This window comes from Pseudophryne corroboree, chromosome 7, assembly GCF_028390025.1.
Source record: "Pseudophryne corroboree isolate aPseCor3 chromosome 7, aPseCor3.hap2, whole genome shotgun sequence".
NCBI classification, from domain to species: domain Eukaryota; kingdom Metazoa; phylum Chordata; class Amphibia; order Anura; family Myobatrachidae; genus Pseudophryne; species Pseudophryne corroboree.
In genome coordinates this window covers 194,532,015-194,555,120 of record NC_086450.1, presented here as the reverse complement: position 1 = coordinate 194,555,120, position 23,106 = coordinate 194,532,015, and positions in this window count along the sequence as shown.

The window sequence follows — 23,106 nt, the reverse complement described above, 5'->3', positions numbered from 1 at the left end:
TCGCACCATCCCGTCGCTGCCTGCCGAAATCCGTCACTGTGGACTGACGCGCCTGTGCATTGCAGTGCATGCACATGCGCAGTTCAGACCTGATCGCAGGCTGTACAAAAACGCAGCCTATCGATCAGGTCTGAATTAGGCCCTAAGTCTGGAGACTCATTCCGCCCCGTGCAGAAGCCGTACGTCTCCGTACCCTAATGCCGCCATAATGGCCGGTGACCCGCTAACCATGACGCTGGCTTAGTACTCACCACTCTTCTTTCTTCTGGCTCTGTTAGGGATGGCGGTGTGCTGCGGGAATGTACGCTCACCGTGGCGGGGCTTGCGAATAGTTCCCTCAGAAGCCAGTGTGCTGTCAGCGTGGAACAGGACCCTTAACCCTTAGTGGGGTTGGGCCGTCCCCTTCCCCTAAGTTCCACGAAGCAGGGAGGCTGGTGCCATCCAGTCCTGCCTGAAAATAACAAACTTTGAAAATAAATGCAGAAAACGCTTCAGAAGCTTCCAGAGATGTGACGGCTCCCTCGGGCACATTTTCTAAACTGAGTCTGGTAGGAGGGGCATAGTGGGAGGAGCCAGCACACATTATCAAACTTCTATAATGCCCATGGCTCCAAGTGGACCCGTCTATACCTGTGGTACTAAATGGATTCCCAGTATCCCCTAGGACGTAAGAGAAATATACTGGTAGGTTAATTGGCTCCCAACAAAATTAACACTAGCGTGAATGTGTGTGCATGTACTGTACACGTGGTAGAGAATATAGATTGTAAGCTCCACTGGGGAAGGGACTGATGTGAATGGCCATATACTGTATTCTCTGTAAAGCGCTGTGGAATGTGTGTGCACTATAGAAATAACTGGTAATAAAATTTTAAAATAATAAACGTTGTGACAAATTCTATTAGAGCCAGCATGAACTTTTTCTGCAGTTTGTGCTACAGTAGCTCTTCTGTGGGATTGGGCCAGACAGACTAGCCTTTACTCCCCACGCATATTAATAAGCCTTGTGTGCCCATAACCCTGTTGCCAGTTCACCAGTTCTCCTTCCTTGGCCCACTTTTGATAGGTACTAACCACTGCATTCCAGGAACATCACCACAAGACCTACTGGGTTTTGTTTTTTTTGTTTTTTTTTGAAGAACAGGTATTTTAATGATACAAAAAATTGTATTACATGAACACCAGTTGGATCAAATAGAAAAACAATAAAAATATTAAATAACAATAAAACAGCAGTATTCTCTTGAGCTTTCAGTATATTGTGCACAGTAAAAAAAAAAAAAAAACACATGCAAAGGTTAATACATTAGTGGCATGGGTGACTGCCTTATTAACCTATGCATGTGCTTAATTGAAACTGATGATTTTTACTGTTATTTGATACAATATTTTTACTATTTTTATATTTTTTTGGGCCAGTGTAAATGTAATGCAATTTTCTCTTACGTCCTAGAGGATGCTGGGGACTCCGTAAGGACCATGGGGTATAGACGAGCTCCGCAGGAGACATATGCACTCTAAAGACTTTAGATGGGTGTGCACTCCATGCCCCTCCTCCAGACCTCAGTTAGATCCTGTGCCCAGAGGAGACTGGATGCACTGCAGGGGAGCTCTACTGAGTTTCTCTGAAAATACTTTTAGTTAGGTTTTTTATTTTCAGGGAGCACTGCTGGCAACAGGCTCCCTGCATCGTGGGACTGAGGGGAGAGAAGCAGACCTACTTAACTGATAGGCTCTGCTTCTTAGGCTACTGGACACCATTAGCTCCAGAGGGTCGGAACACAGGTGTCGTCCTCGCTGTTCGTCCCGGAGCCGCGCCGCCGTCCTCCTCACAGAGCCGGAAGATAGAAGCCGGGTGAGTATAAGAAGAAAGAAGACTTCACAGGCGGCAGAAGACTTCAGATCTTCACTGAGGTACCGCGCAGCGGTAACGCTGCGCGCCATTGCTCCCACATATACACACACAGAAGGCACAGGGTGCAGGGGGGGGGGGGGGGGGGGGGCGCCCTGGGCAGCAATATTCACCTCAAGGGACACTGGCTAATATATTAGATACTGCGGAGGCAGTATATTGAAAAACCCCCACCAGTATAAAGAATTTGAGCGGGACCGAAGCCTGCCGTTGAGGGGGCGGAGCTTGATCCTCCAGCACTAACCAGCGCCATTGAAGCTGCTCCCCGGACTCTCCCCTACTGAGCAAGTACAGAGGGCAAAAAAGAGGGGGGGGCACATTTAATTGGCGCAGTGAGTGTATTATTTATTCTATAAAAGAGCGCTGTACAGTCTGGGATTTTATTCCAGTGTCAAGTGGCGCTGGGTGTGTGCTGGCATACTCTCTCTCTGTCTCTCCAAAGGGCCTTATTGGGGGGCTGTCCCCATAATTGTATATCCCAGTGTGTGTGGGAGTGTCAGTATGTGTGTGTCAACATGTCTGAAGCGGAAGGCTCGTCTAAGGAGGAGGTAGAGCAGATGATTGTGGTGTCTTCGTCGGCGACGCCGACACCTGATTGGTTGGATATGTGGAATGTTTTAAATGCAAATGTGTCTTTATTACATAAAAGATTGGACAAAGCAGAGTCCAGAGAAAAAGCAGGGAGTCAATCCATGGCTTTGACTGTGTCACAAGGCCCTTCGGGCTCTCATAAACGTCCCCTGTCCCAGGTAGCAGACACTGATACCGACACGGATTCTGACTCCAGTGTCGACTACGATGATGCGAAGTTACACCCAAGGGTGGCCAAAAGTATTCATTATATGATTATTGCAATAAAAGATGTTTTGTATATCACAGAGGACCCCTCGGTGCCTGACACGAGGGTATGCATGTTTAAGGAGAAGAAACCTGAGGTAACCTTTCCCCCATCTCATGAGCTGAACGCTTTATTTGAAAAAGCTTGGGAAACTCCAGACAAGAAACTGCAGATTCCCAAGAGAAATCTTATGGCGTATCCTTTCCCCGCACAGGACAGGTTACGGTGGGAATCCTCGCCCAGGGTCGACAAGGCTTTGACGCGCTTGTCCAAAAAGGTGGCGCTACCGTCTCCAGACACGGCAGCCCTCAAGGATCCTGCTGATCGCAGACAGGAGACTACCTTAAAATCAATTTATACACATACGGGTGCCTTGCTCAGACCGGCAGTAGCGTCGGCATGGGTATGTAGCGCAATAGCAGCATGGGCAGATAACTTGTCATCTGACATTGACACCCTAGATAAGGATAGCATTTTATTGACCTTGGGTCATATTAAAGATGCAGCGTTATATATGAGAGATGCTGCGAGAGACGTTGGGCTGTTGGGTTCAAGAGCCAATGCCATGGCAATTTCTGCTAGGCGAGCCCTGTGGACCCGCCAATGGACGGGTGATGCCGATTCAAAGAGACATATGGAAACTTTGCCTTACAAGGGTGAGGTTTTATTTGGGGAGGGCCACGCGGACCAGGTTTTCACAGCTACCGTGGGTAAATCTTCTTTTTTGCCTTATGTTCCCCCACAGCAAAAGAAAACACCTCAATATCAGATGCAGTCCTTTCGGTCGCATAAGTCCAGAAGAGGTCGGGGCTCGTCCTTCCTCGCCAGAGGTAAGGGTAGAGGGAAAATAATGCCTGCTACGGCTAGTTCCCAGGAACAGAAGTCCTCCCCGGCTTCTACAAAATCCACCGCATGATGCTGGGGCTCCACTGCGGGAGTCCGCGCCGGTAGGGGCACGTCTTCGACTCTTCGGCCAGGTCTGGGTTCTGTCAGATTTGGATCCTTGGGCGATAGAAATTGTATCCCAAGGCTACAAACTGGAATTCGTAGAAGTGCCTCCTCGCCGATTTTTCAAGTCGGCTTTGCCAGCTTCTCCCCCACAGAGGGAAATAGTTTTAGCTGCAATACAAAAGCTGGGTCGACGGTCGACAGCAGGTGATTATCAAGGTTCCCCTAATACAACAGGGGAAAGGGTACTATTCAACCCTATTTGTGGTCCCGAAACCGGATGTCTCGGTCAGACCCATTCTGAATTTAAAATCCCTAAACCTGTATCTAAAGAGGTTCAAATTCAAGATGGAATCTCTCCGGGCAGTGATCTCCAGCCTGGAAGGGGGGGATTTTATGGTATCACTAGACATAAAGGATGCATACCTTCATGTCCCCATTTATCCTCCTCATCAGGCGTACCTGAGATTCGCTGTACAGGACTGTCATTACCAGTTTCAGACGTTGCCGTTTGGGCTGTCCACGGCCCCGAGGATTTTCACCAAGGTAATGGCGGAAATGATGGTGCTCCTAAGCAGGCAAGGAGTCTCAATTATCCCATACTTGGACGATCTCCTGATAAAAGCGAGATCGAGAGATCAGTTGCTGAAAAGCGTGTCACTCTCCCTGAGAGTGCTGCAGCAAAACAGCTGGATCCTAAATCTGCCAAAGTGGCAGTTGATTCCAACGACTCGGCTATCGTTTTTAGGCATGATTCTGGACACGGAAAAGAAGAGGGTTTTTCTCCCAACGGAAAAAGCCCAGGAACTCCAGAGCATAGTCAGAGACCTGTTAAAGCCAAAAAGAGTGTCAGTTCATCAATGCACTCGAGTACTGGGAAAGATGGTGGCGGCCTACGAGGCCATCCCCTTCGGCAGGTTCCATGCGAGGACATTTCAGTGGGACCTTCTGGACAAGTGGTCGGGGTCCCATCTACAAATACATCAGAAAATAAGCCTGTCCCCCAGGGCCAGGGTGTCTCTCCTGTGGTGGCTGCAGAGTGCTCAACTTCTAGAGGGTCACAGGTTCGGCATTCAAGACTGGGTTCTGGTAACCACGGACGCGAGCCTCCGAGGATGGGGTGCAGTCACACAAGGAAGAAATTTTCAGGGACTGTGGTCAAGCCAGGAGGCTTGTCTACACATTAATGTGCTGGAATTAAGGGCCATATACAACGGGCTACGACAAGCGGAGACTCTTATTCGCGAGCTACCTGTTCTGATTCAATCAGACAACGTCACAGCAGTGGCTCATGTAAACCGCCAAGGTGGGACAAGGAGCAGAGTGGCAATGGCGGAAGCCACCAGGATTCTTCGCAGGGCGGAAAATCACGTAAGCGCGCTGTCAGCAGTCTTCATTCCGGGAGTGGACAACTGGGAAGCAGACTTCCTCAGCAGACACGATCTCCATCCAGGAGAGTGGGGTCTTCATCAAGAAGTTTTTGCAGAGATAACAAGTCGTTGGGGGCTTCCTCAAATAGACATGATGGTGTCACGCCTCAACAAGAAACTTTGGAGGTATTGTTCCAGGTCAAGGGACCCTCAGGCTGTAGCGGTAGACGCCCTGGTGACACCGTGGGTGTTCCATCCGTCTATGTCTTCCCTCCTCTTCAACTCATCTCAAAAATACTGAGAATCATAAGACGAAAAAGAGTCCAGACAATACTCATTGTTCCGGATTGGCCTCGAAGGGCCTGGTATTCAGATCTTCAGAAAATGCTCACAGAAGATCCGTGGCCTCTTCCTCCCAGGGAGGACCTGTTGCAGCAGGGGCCCTGCGTGTTCCAAGACTTACCACGGTTACGTTTGACGGCATGGCGGTTGAACGCCAAATCCTAGCAAGGAAAGGTATTCCGGGGGAAGTCATCCCTACTCTAATAAAAGCTAGGAAGGAGGTGACGGCAAAACATTATCACCGTATCTGGAGGAAATATGTATCTTGGTGTGAAGCCAAGAATGCTCCTACGGAAGATTTCCACCTGGGCCGTTTTCTCCACTTTCTGCAGACAGGAGTGGATATGGGCCTAAAGTTAGGCTCCATTAAGGTGCAGATTTCGGCCCTGTCAATATTCTTTCAGAAGGAATTGGCTTCTCTCCCAGAAGTCCAGACTTTTGTAAAGGGAGTGCTACACATCCAGCCTCCTTTTGTGCCCCCAGTGGCGCCATGGGACCTTAACGTGGTGTTACAGTTCCTTAAGTCACACTGGTTTGAACCTCTTCAAACAGTTGAGTTAAAATTTCTCACTTGGAAAGTGGTCATGTTGTTAGCCTTGGCATCTGCGAGGCGGGTGTCAGAATTGGCGGCTTTATCTCACAAAAGCCCCTATCTGATTTTCCATGTGGATAGAGCAGAGTTGAGGACTCATCCTCAATTTCTGCCTAAGGTGGTTTCATCGTTTCATATGAACCAACCTATTGTGGTGCCTGTGGCTACTGGTGACTTGGAGGATTCCAAGTCTCTTGATGTAGTCAGGGCCTTAAAAGTGTATGTAGCCAGGATGGCTCGGGTTAGGAAAACCGAGGCACTGTTGTCCTGTATGCAGCCAACAAGGTAAGCGCTCCTGCTTCTAAGCAGACTATTGCCCGCTGGATCTGTAACACGATTCAGCAGGCTCATTCTACGGCTGGATTGCCGTTACCAAATTCGGTAAAGGCCCATTCCACTAGGAAGGTGGGGTCTTCTTGGGCGGCTGCCCGAGGTGTCTCTGCATTACAACTTTACCGAGCAGCTACTTGGTCGGGTTCAAACACTTTTGCTAAATTCTATAAGTTTGATACCTTGGCTGATGAGGACCTCATGTTTGCTCAATCAGTGCTGCAGAGTCATCCGCACTCTCCCGCCCGGTCTGGAGCTTTGGTATAATCCCCATGGTCCTTACGGAGTCCCCAGCATCCTCTAGGACGTAAGAGAAAAAAAGAGTTTAAACCTACCGGTAAATCTTTTTCTCCTAGTCCGTAGAGGATGCTGGGCACCCGTCCCAGTGCGGATTCAATTCTGCAAGTCTTGTATATAGTTATTGCTTACATAAGGGTTATGTTACAGTTTTGATCAGTCTCTGGCTGATGCTGTTTTGTTTCATACTGTTAACTGGTTCGTATATTCCATGTTGTACGGTGTGGATGGTGTGGGCTGGTATGTATCTTGCCCTTAGATTAACAAAAATCCTTTCCTCGTACTGTCCGTCTCCTCTGGGCACAGTTCTTTAACTGAGGTTTGGAGGAGGGGCATGGAGGGAGGAGCCAGTGCACACCCATCTAAAGTCTTTAGAGTGCCCATGTCTCCTGCGCAGAGCCGGCCTTAGGTATAGGCAAACTAGGCAAATGCCTAGGGCATTTGGTATGCTTAGGGGCACCAGCAGCTTCTGCTGATTAAAATGATATGTGGCATGCCTATATTCTGTGTGTGACTGCGGCTGTATCTGCATGCGAAATGTTACATTGCAGTGTATTCCTGGAAATCACTGTAATGTAACATTTCGTATGCAAATACAGCCTCAGTCGCACACAGAATATAGGCATGCCACATACCATTTTTATCAGCAGAAGTTGCTTGTGCATCCTAGCCACATAGTGATGCAAATAAGATGCATTTTCATAAACAAAAGGCGCCCAACGTTAGCAGAGCTGCCAGCTGACTCATGCCAGGCATCTCCTTCAGAACTAGCGGCGGTGCTAGGGGGCACCAGCCAAAATCTTGCCTAGGGTATCATATTCGTTAGGGCCGGCTCTGCTCCTGCGGGGCCCGTCTATACCCCATGGTCCTTACGGAGTCCCCAGCATCCTCTATGGACTAGGAGAAAAAGATTTACCGGTAGGTTTAAAATCTTATTTTTTGTATATCATTAGATTACCTGTTTTTCTAGCTCTTCATTTTCCATCTGATGTTTGATATAGGGGGTCATTCCGACCCGATAGCACGCTGCAGTTTATCGCAGCGCAGCGATTAGGTCGGAATTGCCTATGCGCTGGCGCCACAGTGCGCCGGCACATACCAGACGATCGAAGACCGTCGTTCAATAGCGATCGCCTCTGCCTGATTGACAGGCAGAGGCGGTCGCAGGGCGGGAGGGGGCTGGAGGCATGGTCCGGCCAACGCAGGCGGGGTCGGACTGTTCGGGGGCGGGCCACGGCGGCTGCGTGATGTCTCACGCAGCCGCAGCGGCCAGTGGCACCGACGATCAACTCCCGGCCAGCCGCAGGAGCTGCGCTGGTAGGGAGTTACTCCACAAATACAAAAGCTGTGCGATGATTTTGTATTTGTGCGGGGGGGGGGGGGGGGCGGACTGACGTGCGGGGCGGACTAGCCCTGTGCTGGGCGTCCCCCTGCATGTCAGGGAAGTTGATTGTAGCTGTGCTAAATTTAGCACAGCTACAATCAACTCGGAATGTCCCCCAAAATTCCTAGGGGTTGAGTATTCTCCAATCGATAGCTGCTGGGCTGTTTTATATTATTATTATTATTATTATTATTATTATTATTATCAGCTTTAAGTCTAGCTATCACAATTTGGCCCTTGTCAGAGTCACTCAGATCCTTACACTTGCCCATGTTACCTGCTTCCAACACATCAACTTCAAGAACTGACTGTTCATTTGCTGACTAATATACTCCAAAGCTTGACAAGTGCCATTGTAACAAGATAATCAATGTTATTCACTTTACCTGTCAGTGGGTTTAATATTATCAGAATACAAATATGAAAATTGCGCCACTGATGTATTATTTTGATATATAAAAAAAAATACTTCTTAACCACTTGCCTGGTATGGTCGCATTAGATGCGACCATGCCTGCAAGTGCTCTCTCTGACCTGGTCGCACAGGATGCGACCAGTCAGATAGAGAGTGTTAGCAATGGCAGGGAAGATAAACTTCCCTCCACTGCTGCTGTCAGAGGGACCGGAAGGTCCCTCTGCCTCCCTGCACTCTCCCCCACTGATTGCCGTGCTGCCGATCACTGCTGATCGACCAGCACGGCAGGATCCCCCCCATACAGTGGCTGCAGACAATGACAGCCACTGGGGAGTATAAATGAACCCTCCCAAGCCACCCCCAGACCTCCCCTGTATATCTGCAGGCTGTCCCGGCTTTCAAAATGAAAGCCGCGATGGCCGCGATGTTCCCGATGTTCCGATGGTCATGATGTTCCCGATCGATGTTTCGATGTTTGGGGGGGTACAAAAAATTCAAAATATTTTTTTTTCCTTTTTTAATTAAAATCATTTGGGATAGGGTTAAATTCATGTTCTTCACCTAATTCACTCATAAAAAAAACACAACAATTTCAGAGCGGTTTTTGGCAAAATGAATCGTCAGTTAAGTGGTTAAAATGCTTTTCATCCATAAAGTGTACATTACATTTATACTTATGTCTTAAGATGAGGTGATTACTTGGCTGTTCACATTGGTATTCTTTAATCCAACCAGATACTAATCTCAGTCAATAAAGTTGTTCTTTAACGTTTCCACTGGTACTCCTTTTACAACAAGATAATCTTTCTATCACTTTCAAGTTTGCTGTGGAGGTCCTAAAAATAAACCCTTGCACCAAAATATAATTATTTGATACAAAATATAGTTTGAATATTCTTATATTAAAAAATGTTTGTTTTGCACCATGTTAGAATGCCTCTTTAGGCTCCTGATGTTAAACTAAGTCCACGTCACCCTTCCAGAGGGTGTGAGCTCCTTGTGGAATCAGAAAAGTTCTTTTAAAGAGGGTTTCCTTGTGAACCACCCAATGCATTTTATCTTTCTTGACCTCTTCAGGGGTGTAATTTGCAATAGTTGATCCTCTTTTGTCTTTAGGTTTGCCAGAAATGGCATGACATGCCCATGTTTCATCATTTGGGAAAAAAGCTGGAATATTAATAGGATTCAATTTCAGGCTGCTAATCCCAGGCAAGGAAGGTTTTGAAGGTGTCTGAACCAGGTAATCTCCAGGTTGTGAAAGTTTTTGTGGGGGTGTGAAGCTAGGAGATGGACATTGGTCAGGGAAAGCTCACTCAGAGTTGATCTTATAGGTAGATCACATTCGTGAATCAGCAACCTACTTGGGTGAGGATGCAATAGAAGTAGAGCTAGTTTTTGCTTCCGCGTTTGCAGCCAGAAGAGCTTTACGGTTAAGATCTTGGCAAGTGGAATCTGATTCCTAGCGTGCTTCTATGGGAGCCCAACATCTTACTTTTCGGAACATGTGACTAAAGATCACTATAGATGCTTGGGTATGGGATCTCGTATACTATATCGGCAAAAGTGTTGGACCCTGAAAAGGATGGACGGTCTCTAATATCACAGGTCATCATTTGGATTCCCTTAGCCAGAGCGAAAGGGTTTTATTGAAATTCGTCCCTGAGGTCTGTTCTTTCCTTAGTTTCCATACTAGAGTTCATGTTGTGCATGGATGTAAAAAAAGAGTTACCTCCATGTTCCCATCTGGAAGAACCATCAGAGCGAACATCATTGTCAAGTCCAGGTTTTACCATTTTGATTTTAAACTGCTCAGAGTTATTACAAAGATGATGGCAGTTATGACTGCTTATATTAGAACCTTAGGCGTAACAGTTATCCCTTGTCTGGACAACCTCATGATCAAAACTTCTTATAGACTTCTATTAATGGAGTCATGGTTGGATCATCACGGGAAATGTCCAACCTTTACCCATTACATAGAAAACTAATTATAGGTACGATCTTCAACACCATCCATCAGAGAATTTTCCTACCACAGGGCATTGTTTTCTCTCTACAGGCCATGCACAAGTTAGTTTTAAAAAGATGGCTTGTTTCTGTTCCCCTCAGTATGAGAATCCTCAGCAAGATGCACAGTTTCTAATTTGCCAGGCTCCATTTCTGGGAGTTTTAGATAGACTTCTAAAGAAGCTGAACAAGTCTTAACTTCCTTAGTAGATAGAAAATACGTCATAAAACGCTGGTTTACGTACAGGACTAAAAGCAACACTTTAAAAAGACATTTCATACACTTTAAATTAAGCCGCTGCGGCCGCTATACTTAATACACAACCTATGTACTTGTTACACCTTTAGCGTACAGAGTCCCGTACCGTGTACGGACTTTGCGTACAAACGCCGCGCTGGCTGTACAAAGTACACACAGCGCGTACACACCCAATGTTACACAGTGAACCCTTAACAGTTATGCATGCGATAGTAATACACTTTAAACCTTAGCAGGGAAAGGAAGACACGACACCAAATTGTATTTAAACGGCTGGGTTCCAACACCACAGCCTATTATTAATGAAAGGGGGTTACAATCACAAAGCAATACAATACAATAGAATAATGGCTACAGTCAATGGTACATACTTGTTTGAATCTTCGCTGCGCTACCCAGTCTGGTCCTCGGACATCTAGATAGATAACTTTGTGATTCTTGAGAGAGAGAGACCAGGCCTGCAGCTGGCTCCTTTTATACAATCTTCCAAAACTTAACACAATGGATACTGTAATCTCTTTGTGCATTGGATACAGGGATCGTCATTTACAGTACAGGAGAGGTCATAGGTTGGTTTGAATTGGTGGGCGATGTCTGTTCCAGATGCACTTGTGGGTGGTCTCCTCTGGGTTCCCGCCGCATACTTAATGTACAGTAAATACAGTTTATATCTATATTCTGCTCCTGCACATAACTATTCGCAGGAACGTGCGATCTTCTGCAAACCAACACCGGAATATTACCCTTAAAATACCCTACAGCTGGATACCAAACACCACCTTATAACCTTGTTCTGTCCCCTCCTATCCTGTAAAGGTGAATCCCTTTGTTCTGATACCATTTAAACTGTTGTAACTTGCTGGTGTGATGGGTGGAGACTATGTGTACATTGTGCACTATTTGGATTAAATATGTAATGTGTTTTGATGGCCTTTCCATGCGCTCACAACCTCTACCGTAAATACCCATACCACGCGCTAATGCGCAGGACCGCGGGAGCGACCATACGCAAATTGCGAATATGTGCACGCACGGCAGAACAAGTACGCGCACGGAGGCCATCTGTGTGTAGTTTGCATGTGATGTGTGTACCTCAATATTTTTCGACTTTGACAGTCACATATGAGACGCTGCTTCCTAAATAGAAGGTATGTGCATGCCTTCAAAACACCAACATAGAAAAGAAATAGGATGCACTGCCTCAAATTAGTGAAGAGTCTCAATATAAAACTATAATCATTTAATATATTAACGACATAGACAACACTCAGTATACATTATACTCAATATTCAATAAAATAACATTAAGTCAGCATTCGCTGATTGTTTAAAAACCACTAAATGTCATTGGTAAATTATGCCAAAATGCAGCTTATGCAGCATGGCTCACTGAGAGAGGCAGCTAAATAAAATGCTGTAGCTGTAATCAGGGGTGCAGCTGTCAGTGTTAGAGGCCCTACACACTGGCCGATTTTCTGAAAGATATGAACGATCTCGTTCATAAATGAACGAGAACTCGTTCATATCTTTCAGTGTGGAGACTCCAGCGATGAACGTTGCGCGTCCCCGCGCTCGTTCAACGCTGGTCTCCCGTCGGCTGTGCATGCAGGCCAATATGGACGATCTCGTCCATATTTGCCTGCACTTCAATGCAGCCGCGTGACGGGGGGAGTGAAGAAACTTCACTCCCCCCGTCACTGCCCCCCCGCCGCCGGGTCGCTCGTCGGCCGTATCGGCCGTCGGGCACCTCGGCGGCGCATCGAGATATGTGTAGGGCCCCTTAGACTGGAGTTGTTCCTGGTTCTGAACCTACTGCACCAGGGGGGTAATTCCAAGTTGATTGCAGCAGGATTTTTTTTAGCAATTGGGCAAAACCATGTGCACTGCAGGGGAGGCAGATATAACATGTGCAGAGAGAGATAGATTTGGGTGTGGTGAGTTCAATCTGCAATCTAAATTGCAGTGTAAAAATAAAGCAGCCAGTATTTACCCTGCACAGAAACAAAATAACCCACCCAAATCTAACTCTCTCTGCAAATGTTATATCTGCCCCCCCTGCAGTGCACATGGTTTTGCCCAACTGCTAAAAAATATCCTGCTGCGATCAACTTGGAATTACTCCCCAAGTATTCCCTGGTGGTCCCCCACCAGGTACTAACCCAGCCCTCTACTGTATAGCTTCCAAGATCGAACGAGATTGGGCATAAGCGGTGAGGTATGATAGTAGGTTATAGGTATTTCCATATGTCCGTCTCCTGAATCATTGATGAGAGTTCAGAAAATTGTAGGGTAAGAGCAGAGAATGGAATGGATCTGCTTTAGGTATTAGATAGTGGACAAATATCCCACAAGTTGTAGAACTGCCGTGGGAGAGTGAGTCCACCAAATCACCAATGAGAGTCCTGAATGGAAAGAATTATACAATGAAGACAAATCCCCTACTCCTATAGAACAGAAACATAATCACAAATCAGACTATTGTCAGAAAATATCCTTGTTTGCAACAATGTTACCACTGTGGTTAGTTAAGCACCAAATAGACATATAGAGCTTATATACAACAATACTCGGGTACAGTGAAATCTTTCACCTTAGACCAGAGACCATATGTTGGCTAGTTGCATGCCATTTTCATTTGGCTTATCCCAAATTTGAGCATATAAAGCATGTGTTTAGCAGCATTGAATATCAAAGATTTTAACACACGATTAGAAGTATATATTAGGCCCTTGAGAGCCAATATAATTTGGCTTATCCAAGAAGTGAATTTAAAGAGCCAATAAGTAACAGCATTCAAAATTTAGATATGAAATAGATTTTCACAATAAACCACACTCCCTGTGTTAATCTGTTGAGAACAACTTTCATTAGGTATTACCCTGAAGTAGTAATACTGTAAAGGTGAAATACTAATAAAGATATTCACATAATGCACAAGATAATGCACCCTGACATAGTAATACTGTAAAGGTGAAATAATAATAAAGATATTCACATAATGCACAAGATAGCCACTATGAAGAAATTCTCCTCCTTATAATAAATAAATAAGGGTGCTGATAGTTTTTCTGACAGGGCTTGGTCACTGCTAATGTATACTCAGTGGGATAAACAGAAATAGACCAATTCCATTATGTATTCACGGGCACAATAGCCCATCTGAATTCCTACAGTCAATAGTCTTAGGAATAGGAATGAGTGTAAATTAAGTCTATGTAAAAGGTACCGTACATCCCCCTTCAAATGAAAGGGGATGTATATCTTTAAAGACCCGGAGACAGTGTGTGTTCTCAGGGCTCCGGGGTGAGAGAAATGTGTAGCCGTTTCCGCCGTTGCTGTTAGCATATGGAGCTCAGAGATGTCACGCGTCTGAGGGTGCTGTTACCGCTGATGCCCCGAGCTGAGACCGCTGGAACTGCCGTCACCGCTGAGTGGAGTAGGGAAGACGCATTTCGCTCGTCCCGCAAGACTTGGTCACTTCCTTTCTTTCTTTTCTTCTTTTGTAATAGGTATACAGTAAGCAGTTACTGACTTTGGGGTGCACCACCAGTGTAATCTATATTGGCATTTTTCCCAGACATCATTTGATTACTGGCTATCATAATTATTAACGATTTGAAACCAGTGCGGAATCAAACCTATATTCTTTAAAGTTTATGAAGTTGACATTTGACTTTAGCTTCCCTTCCATAAAGGACAGCTTTGGAACATTCCTAGTGTTCCAATGCCCACCCATTGGATGATAAGGCAAGATTTTAGCACTTATAGTGACTTTCCCCCCCCCCCAGATTCTAAGGGTGACACTGGAGGCGCTCCAAACGCTGTTTTCGATTTACTTTAGTTCTCCCATACATTTTTTTGTGGAATGTACTCTGGACATTTTCTTCTCCTTCACTGTACTCCATATTTGGGGCTTTGTTCAAAATACCAGCTTTTATACAGCCATAGCAAAGAATGGGAGGTGCCAATTTCAACGAGTTTTCAGTTTTAATGTGCCAGACTCCTCACGCCACATCTATACCCCAGTATTCCCTTGGAATTGGAGAACAGGAGTGAAGGAGCCAGAATGGCCGCGTATCAGGATAAGGGGGAGGGGCGCCAGGCAGCCCGTAGGACAGCCACGTGAATCCCCGGAGGAGGGGGGGAGGTGGCCAACAGGCAGTTTTACCCCCCCCTCGCTCCTTTGTCCGGCACCTGGCCGGTCCGGCCAACCAGGGGTTAGCAGGGCTGTTTGTAGGGGAGGGGGCAGCCAGTGTTAAAAGCAGGCTGCAGGAGGAGAGAGGGTCCTTTTACCTCCATGTGCAGCCAAGACAGGCTGCACGTCCTGTCCTCCTTCATGATTAACTTTAGAGGGGCCCACGTGAAATGGAGCAGCCTGGGGATTCCTTTGCAGAGCAGCACCCTTTCCAAAGATAAGTATCATGTATTTTAATTCTGTGTGCCTAATTTCTGCTATCATTCTTCTCTTAATCCTTTGCTAATTTCCCATTCACCGTGACCTCTGGCTATATTTCTTTTCATCCTGTGTTGCATTTTTCCCCCAAGGCCACCTCGTGGCCCCCCTCCCTCCTCCTCAGTGTTTTGCTTTCCATAGTAGGTGTTTAGCAGCAAGCATGAATGGTAGTTATTTATTATTATTACCAGTTATTTATATAGCACATACATATTCCGCAGCGCTTTACAGAGAATATTTTGGCCATTCACATCAGTCCCTGCCCCAGTGGAGCTTACAATCTATATTCCCTACCACATGTACACACACACACACATTCACGCTAGGGTTAATTTTGTAGGGAGCCAATTAACCTACCAGTATATTTTTGGATTGTGGGAGGAAACCGGAGTACCCGGAGGAAACCCACGCAAGTACGGGGAGAATATACAAACTCCACACAGTTAGAGCCATGGTGGGAATCGAACCCATGACCCTCGTGCTGTGAGGCAGTAATGCTAACCATTACACCATCCGTACTGCCCTCAGCACTGCCCACTGATACAGTGTGAAGCTAATGCATTAACTGTAAGGAACGTAGTTACTGCTGGATATGCTATCCTGTAAATAAGATATAATATTATTATTATTATTATTATTATTATTATTATTATTATTATTATCCTTTATTTATATGGCGCCACAAGGGTTCCACAGCGCCCAATTACAGAGTACATAAACAAATAATCAAACAGGAAAACAGCAATTTACAGTTGATGACAGTATAGGACAAGTACAGGGTAAATAAACATAGTTACATCAGCAGATGACACTGGAATAGGTATCAGGTGGCAGAAGACTGATGGAATTGGTGCAGTTGAAGATTATAAAGTAAGAAAGGATAAGCACATGAGGGAAGAGGGCCCTGCTCGTGAGAGCTTATATAAAAGCTTGATCAAATAATCACTCCATCCTTACGCACTGTATTGAGGATTTACTAAGCACATCAAGTCCAGTTGGAGAAAGAGAGCAAAATATTATTATTATTATAATTATTATTACTGTTCAATGCAGTCAGGCACAAAAGGGTTCCATGCTTAACTACTTTGCTAGGATCTCAGCATGAAAGGGAATAAATGGGAATCAGGTACTAAAAGAACAAAGCATTCCAGCTGCTGCAGGGAAGGCATCTCTCCCAACTATACAGACCCCTTCCCCCATTCACCCCCCTTCACTTCCCTCATAATATAACTTGCTTGCTCCCTCAGCTATAACACAGTGCCCCACCCCATATTAATTACTGATGGCATGTTCTGCATACCCCATCTTGACCTTGGTTTTTACCTCCCCTCCCCCAACAGCTTGGTGTTTCCCGTCACTTTCATTATTTTCTTCCTATCCCAGAACCCAGCACAAAATGTAATAAAAAACTAGCAGCCTGCACCACACCCAGCAGGGCACCGCAAAGGCGCAGCAACAGGATCCAGGACATATGCTAAGGACCCGGCAGGCATCGCTGCCTTCTACAGACCAGGGAGCGATCACAGAGGTGGGAGGAGCATAGGCCCCAGGCAAGACGCGGGCAGCGCCGGTAACGGCAGAGGGGCACATCTGGAGCACGCAGAAGTTATCCGGAGCACACAGAGGGGGAATAGAAGACGGAGAGCCACGATGCATCATGGGACATGTAGTCCCAGCAGCACACCAGTTACACACCAACAGGCATCAGGACACTCCCCTATATAATAATATCACATATCAGTGTGTGCCGGGAGCAGTGTTATCCCATGCTTACCTACCTGACCCTCTCCATGAGGGAAAAAATGCTCTGTTCCTGAACTTTCCGGGTAATGTGTGATTGCCATCACCTGTGGTGACCTAGTTAATTGATAAGAAAGCTGTTTCACCACAGGTGATGGCAATCATACATTACTAGGAAAGTCCAGGAACAGAGCATTTTCTCCCTCATGGAGAGGGTCAGGTAGGCAAGTATGTGTTATCCCCCATCATGTTTCACTGTACAGTCCCCTCTCCCCTATATAATAATACCACATATCAGTGTGTGCTGGCAGGTCTGCCAATTTTTCCACTGCCTTTTTTACCCAGGACGACACTAAAAAGGGCCTGAGGGAAATACTGTCAGCAATGTAAATTAATTTCAGGGTAGACTTCAGTTTGTGGTCTTATCCGTCTCGAATCAAAGATGATCATTGGACTGCAATAGTAGCTTTCTTGGAAAGTCTGGACACTGAGGGATCCAATAAACAGCAAGCAAAAGGAGAAACTCTGAAGCAATGAAAATTCTCAGTAGATACTGTGCTGTAGTTGCTGCTGGAAGATGGCGGCTGTCTGCATGCAGAAGAAGCACACTTAGAAGGGGAGAACAGACCAATTTCTTACCCTCTGGGCTGATAGGCTAGCACAGTCCCTAAGCAGGGACAACCACTGACAGTGGCAAACGCAGGATTTGCATGGGGGGGTTTCCAGAACTGGGCGGAGCAAATCACGGGGGTGGGGACTGAGGTGACCCAGTATATGCTGGGTCCATTTGTAGCTGTGGCGATGGGTCCGACCTGTTTGTTTGGAGGTCCAGTGATGGGAGAGAAGTCCAAATTCTGCCAAAGGATGAATTGGGCTGTGCAAGCCAATTAGGAGAGTGAAATCCAATCTTATGAAGCAAGCTCAACGCGTTTCACTGGTGTAATCCAGCTTCCTCGGACCCACCGCCACAGCTACAAATGGACTCATTCCTATGCTGATGTCTAACAACGTGGGGATTTGGTAACTATTTACTCAACACAGTGAATGCACAAGGGGAGGTTGCCCTAGCCTTCAAGAATGAAAATCATTTATACAGGAGAATGTGAAATCCACTAAGTTTTATACTGAGAAAGACTTTTTAAGTTTTATCGCCACCTTGTGGTAATAGGAATTCCTTTTTCTTTTAGATCTCTCCATGTGATTTATAAATAAATTGTTATTTTTTACATTGAACAAACCATCCCTTTAATTATTATTGATTGTTATTAATTACTATTAATTATAATCAAACATTTGTACAGCCAGCGCAGGTATTCACCTCTATTTACGACATGGATATATATGTACTATAATTAAAATAAAGTAAACTTTTATTGCACTTGCAAGTGCCACCAGGAAGACAGCAGGCTGCAGAGGACGCTAGACAGTCATTAATATTACTCATGCAGCTAAAAAAAAAAAAAAAAAAAAAAATTTTTTTTAGTGGAGGGGGGTTTCTGGGTACTCGGAAACCCCCCCTGGGTGCGCCACTGACTGACAGCTGCTGATGCTAAGCCCAGCCTTCCCACAGTGGCTCTATTTTAAATTAACTGCTAATACACTGTCAGGACAAACAGCAGCACTGAGGATTTAAAAGCTTAGCTGTCGCTGATCAGACAGCAGGAAACGGGAAGTTTAAAAATTGTAAATGCCAATGTGCGCTCGGGAAAGCAGCTTCCCTACAGGATAGGGGCACAGCGCAACTTTTAAAAGGGAGACACCATACTCTGCTAGCCAGGAAAAGAGTCCCACTTACCACTGCAGAATCCTGCCAGTGTGCAATGGAGTCACAGGGTCTGATGACACTGCGCTTAGGGACCCAGATACTAACTTGTGCCAGCTGTGGAGGGGCAAACAGTGGATGAAAAAGTAATGTTTTGATATTCTGTCGTGGTGAGGACAAGGTGGTAAGTAAATTGATGATAATACAAGAAGCCTGGGACTGGTGTAGGAAAAGGAGATTTATGTTCATACCTTGTTAAATCCTTTTCTTCGAGATCCATAGGGGACACAGGCATTACGCTGGGGTATAGGCTGTGCAAAAGGACTGGGCCCCAAACAATTAAAAAACTTCTGACTTCTCGGAAGCCTAGACTTCTTCTTCCCTATACCCCATTCCCATCCAGGCCAGTTCAGTTAGCAAGCCCAAGGGAGGATCTAGAAGGAGGAGAAGGAAGACCAGTACACACAGATGCAAACACACATCAGGAATGGGTAGAGAAACCAAACTGAACCAGCTCTCGCAAGCCAGGTGCATCAGGGTGGGCACCCCGTATCCCCCTATGGATCTCAAAGAAAAGGATATCACAAGGTAACAACAAATTTCCTTTTCTTCCCCTCTCCATAGAGTTCCAAAGCAATTGCCCTAAGGGAGGGTATCCTACTGAGCTACACTGAAAACACTTCACCCAAAATCTGCATCCGGTGACGTGAAGGGGTCAAAGGAATAGAAACAAAGGAACACATGGACGCAAGACCATGTTGCTGCCTTGCAAAGCTGCTCAGCAGAAGCCCCACGGTCAGCCACACAAGAATCCACCGTCCGAGTGGAATGAGCATTCACCACAGTCGCAGGATGATCTACCGCAGTGCACGCATGGCGGATAGTCAAATATAGCCACCTGGCCAAGGTCTCCTTGGTAGCCAGCCAGCCAGCCACGTTTGTGAAAACCACAAAGTACAAAAAGGGAATCAGATTTATATATATATCCATGATGCGATCCGGAGGGTCCAAACAACATCTAACAACCATCTGGAAGGTGAGAGCATAGGCTTGGTAGACTACTCCATGTACCCAGGCATCAGCCGTTGTTGCTAACCAGGCCCCGGAGAAAAGCAGCAGCCAGCCGCCTACACTGGGTAGCTACCGTGACTATGTTCTTGTCCAATTCAAGGCCAAAAAGAACATCCTCAGAATAAGGAAGAGCCTCAAGGGCCTTCTTAAGAGTCTGCATGCCAGGACCAAAGCCAGAGGGCCCTTGTGGCTGAGACGGAGGTAGTTGACACCTTGGAGGTTAGGATACCAGTGTCCAGAGCCGCCTCTCCAGGTAGGAGGCTGCTTCCCTGGTATGCGCCACTGTCCTTGTGGGAGCCTGAGAGGCTCTCTTCCCAGGGAGTACACCTAGCCACTGATAGATTTAACCACCTCAGCAGACACCAGAGCTGGATGTGCAATAGCACCTGCATGGGAATAAATAACCTTAAGGAAGGTCTCCAACTTCCTATTCATCGGATCCTTAAGAAAAGGCGCATTAGGGATAGGAAGGGTAGAGTGCATAACCAGATGGGTGACATGAGTGTCCACTGGTGGAAGAGACTCCCACTTGGTACATTCCTCAGCAGGGAGCAGATAAAAGGGCACAGTGTATTTGGAGACCTGAAAACACCTACTGTATTAGGAATGGTCCAAACTTCAGCCAAAAGTTCTGCAAACAACCCATCTTTAATGTTTAATAATTGAGGATTTACATCCTCAATGGAAAGGACCAAAATAACAGTTTTAATTAAAGCCACTACGTTCACCTGATAAGGGGACTTCTTTGGACAGAGGAGCTTTCAACGTCAGAAGTAACAGACCTACTTAGGTGCTTTTCTCTTGGAAGACATGTTACAAAATCCAATGCAATTTCCACACACCAGGTTAAGATAAGAGGTGTTTTAAGGGATGGTACAATGAATGTAAAGCCACACCAATTAAGTAATAGTGCAGTGTAGTAGAGAGAGAACACATGGAACCTCTTACCTTGACCTACCTGTGCAAAGGCTATCTGTCCAGGAGAGAAAGCCTGCAGAAAGATAAGACGTTATGGTAGACCTACCGTTGATAACTTTTTCTCCATAGTATCCACAGGATATACATTGTGTATGAGGTTGCATCAGCGGAATGGCACCAACGATCAAAGCTTTCGGCCTCCCATAATGCAACGGAACAGTCTCCTATTTCCCTGCCTCCTGGCTCAGGCAATTCAGTTATTTTCCAAAACTCAAGGCAGGAGTAGCATAGATAACCCTAATCAGGTGAGAAGAACACACACACACACACACACACACACACACACACAAACACACACACACACACACACACAAAGGAAGGGGTTAGTAAGTGTAAGGATCCTCAAATCAGGTGCGTCAGGGTGGGATCCCTGTGAATACTGTGGACTTAGGAGAAAAAGAGTTATCAACGGTAGGTCTACCATAACTTCTTATTTCTCCTGCAGGGTCCACAGTAGTATCCACAGGATATACATTGGGATGTCCCAAAGCAGATTTAGTGGAGGGGATGCGCCTGATTGGACAGGAAAAATCTTCGCCCGAATGCAGCTTCCTGAGAGGCAAAGGTATCAAAGGCATAATGTCTAATGGATGTGTTGATGGAAGACCAGGTGGCTGCACTACATATCTGTTCCGCAGAGGCACCATGGCGTGCTGCCCAAGATGGACCTACCTTATGAGTAGAATGAGGAGAGACATTAGCCGAACAGGCTGATCAGCTTGAGAATGAGCTTCCGAGATAGTCATCCGAAGCCACCACGCCAGTGTTTGCTTGTCAGCAGTCCATCCTCTCTTGTGGAACCTATAGAGAACGAAGAGAGTGTCTGTCTTTCAGCACAGATACAATTCATGTAGATCCTTAGAGCCTGGACTATGTCTAAAGATGCATCTCCCCTGCTGCTCTCTCCTACGGAGGCCTCTCCTTCACCCACACGGTCAGACCTGATGGTCGCCAGGGTGGAGGCGTGGGCATCCTTCTCTCCCCTAACTGCACCTTTTGTGTCATCCCACCTGAGCCCTCCCTCACCTTCTCCACCTTCGAGGTCCACACTATCCGCCTCTTCTACCCAATCACCTCCTTGTGGCAGTGATCTACCGCCCCCCTGGCCACTGTTCACCTTTCCTTGACAACTTTGCTGCCTCGCTTCCCAACTTTCTCTCCTCCGACCTCCCCTCTGTCATACTCGGTGACTTTAACATCCCTATTGACATCACTAATGCTGCTTCCACTAATCTTCTTGCCCTTTCCACCTCCTTTGGACTTTCTCAATGGACCTCCACCCCTACTCACAATCTCGGCCAGTCCCTCGACCTTGTCTTCACCCACCGATGTGATCTCTTTGATTTCTCAAACTCTTCCTTCCCTCTCTCTGACCACCATCTGCTTTCTTTCACCCTCTCACCCTCCTTCCTCCTCTTCACGCCCAGACCCACCTCCACCAGACGCAATCTCGGGTCTCTCAACCCCACTTTCATGTCCTCCCTCGAGACTTTCCTATCTCCTCTTTCCACTATAACTTGTCCCAACCAGGCAGCCTCCTTCTATAACTCTTCCCTAACTGCTACTCTCGACTCTGTGGCCCCCCTCTCCTCTGTCCCCCTCCGCCGCTCCAAACCCCAACCCTGGCACACCAAACTAACACGTTTCTTACAAAAATGCTCACGATCTGCTGAACGCTCCTGGAGGAAATTTCACTCTCTGCCGGACTTCCTCCATTTCAAGTTTATTCTCTCCTCCTACAGCTCTGCTCTTTCCCTCGCTAAGCATTCCTTTTTCCAAGCACTCATCTCTTCTCAGTCCTCCTGTCCACGCCGTCTCTTTGAAACTTTCAACACTCTCCTTCGCCCCCCTCCTCCTCCCCTCCCATCCTCCCTCACTGCCACTGACTTTGCCTCCTTCTTCATCTCCAATTGAGGACATCCAACACGACATCTCCCGCCGTCACCCCTCTGCTACCCCCCTGCCCCCTTTATCCCTCCCCTCCATCTATCCCACCCTGTTCTCCTTCTGTCCCACTTCAGAAAAGGAAGTCCACTCCCTCATCTTATCCTCCCCCCCTCCACCTGCCCCCTGGACCCCCTTCCCTCCCGTCTTCTCCGCTCCCTCTCCCCCACTGCCTGCCCCCACCTTGCTCACCTCTTTAACCTGTCCCTCTCCACCGGCATCTTCCAGTCACCATTCAAACATGCTCTGGTCTCGCCTATTCTCAAAAAACCCAACCTCGACCCCTCATCACCCACTAACTACCGCCCCATCTCTCTTCTCCCTTTCGCCTCCAAATTACTTGAACGACTAGTCTACAGCCGTCTCACAAGCTACCTCTCTGACAACTCCATCCTCGATCCACTACAATCTGGCTTTCGCCCACTCCACTCGACTGAGACTGCCCTGGTGAAAGTCACCAATGA